Here is a 2,267-nt window from a genome sequence, read left to right as displayed (position 1 = left end):
TAATAAAAAGAGACAATTGATACATGTATATTGAAAGAGAAAAATATTGAATAAGGTAAGTATGGGAACATAGCGCCATAAAACATGCATATCGTATATATTAGGTGTGTAGTGATATCCTTCCTCTTTAATAATTATTTAAATACATATAATTTTAAAAAAAAATGACAATTCATGGTTAATTAAGTTTGCTAATTAATATGTAAGTATATCCATATAGCTTTAAAAAAATAAAATGTAGCTATATACATTGAATATAAATTGATGTTTGCCTGTAGTTTTTCCTGCATTTACGTTATATTACACGTTTTCATCGAACTAATGAATATATATAACATATGTCTTTTAAATACTCCTATTTTTATCACTTAAGCATAGTTAATAATTTTACCTTAATATATAGCTTAATCACGGTTAATTAATATAATTTGAATATTTGATAACAGAGTAACTCATTAATGTTAACTATGTTATTAATCAAGAGCGTAAAAGATTAGGATGTGCAAAATAGATATTTATATAATCGATTTGATTTTGTCAATTATTTTTTAACTTAAAATCAAAATCAAGTAAACAAAGTTACCACAGCATTTTATTCATTTGAGTAATATCAGTTCGAGTTGTATTCATTGACAATATATGGTTCAAATATATATAAATATATATTGAGATAATCAAATCATAGTTCAAAAGTCGATAAAACTTATATTCACGTAATTAATGTGAAATTCAATGTAACCAAATGCCTGCAAAACGACGCTCTTAAAAGTCAATAAAGCTTATATTCACCATTTAAGTTCATGCCACGTATTGTTAATTTTTGAGTTATAGATCTATACTGATTAATTTTCAAACTACGTCATATCGAGCTCAAAAACACACGTGCATACCATGTGAACTTGATCAAATATACCTTATAAATTAGCTCTTCACGTGCATCTCCCATTCTGATGTGGGATCCGTTACCCGCCTAAAATCCTGACAGTCGTAGTTGATCCACTCTCATCAGTCCGCCTCCGTTAGGAGTGTCACAACCATACTTTAGTTCACATGTTTTTGTCATGTTCAATAGACCAGTACTACTACTATTAGTCAACTAAATACATCCACAAATCACTTTCTTTTTAACCTAAAATGTTTCCCTACTTTTATTTTCAACAAAAAATGTCTACTCTTGAGCCTAAGTGCTGAATATTTATAATCTATTCGATATATATATATATCAAATCAATAAATATTATATTTAGATTCTAAACACACGTATCTTTCATTTACACACTTATATAACTCAATTATGAATAAGTGATATGAACTTTCCTTTTAATTTGTTATCGCTAATAAAGTTAAATTTCTTATTTTTACTTATATACACGTACAAAACATCGAGTGAAAGTAACTATTTATATCTTTGTGATGTATGAACTAATTCTTGCTTAATTTTCTTTCTTTGAGCCACTCACGTTGTCTTTTTACACCTCTTGACCACTTAGAATCTCTTAATTAAGTCCATATAAGTACTATATCAAGTAAAGAGGCCACCGTACATGTTTGACTTTTAGTTTTTTTCTTAACATTCAGCCAACTCGTGCTTTCCATTTGTAAATACCAAATTCCAATAAAGGGAGGGGACCATATTATAACTAATTAAAGCTCAGTATATTGACTTGGGGAATTTTCATTATTTTTATGAATAATTTATGTGAGAGTTAGGAGTACTAGTCTTACAATTCATGCTGCACATGTTATCAGATCATACATTAGTATTTTCTACTCAATTAAACTAATCTTAATCCAATGTGCCCACTTTTATATCAACTAACATGAATCATGATATGCTAGGGAATCTTTTTACTTTTTTTTTTTTAATTTCTATCTCGATATTTGATATTTATAAAATTTTAATTAAATATTTTGTTGTGTGATTCATCTAAAGTACTGTCATGTTACATGTGTGCGCATCATGTCATCTTCAGAAATTTGTCATCCTAAAAGTCAGTCAATCTACCCTCCGTACATCATAGCCATATACTTTTCTTGAGTCCGGAGCCTAAAGGGCAAAAAAAATTGTCAAAAATTCCAAGAGGGCACATCACTTTTTTTCTAACCAAAAGGGCAAAATCGCTGCCCTAGCAGCGATTTCGTCTAAATTTTTTTTTCTTTTTTTTAATTAAAAATCGCTGTCACAACAGCGATTTTGTAAAAAAATAAAATAAAATATTATTTTTTATTAAAAATCGCTGCCACAGCAGCGATTTTGTAAAAAAAAA

This window comes from Solanum tuberosum, unplaced genomic scaffold (assembly GCF_000226075.1).
Source record: "Solanum tuberosum cultivar DM 1-3 516 R44 unplaced genomic scaffold, SolTub_3.0 scf00069, whole genome shotgun sequence".
NCBI classification, from domain to species: domain Eukaryota; kingdom Viridiplantae; phylum Streptophyta; class Magnoliopsida; order Solanales; family Solanaceae; genus Solanum; species Solanum tuberosum.
Note: the sequence above shows the minus strand (reverse complement) of the source record.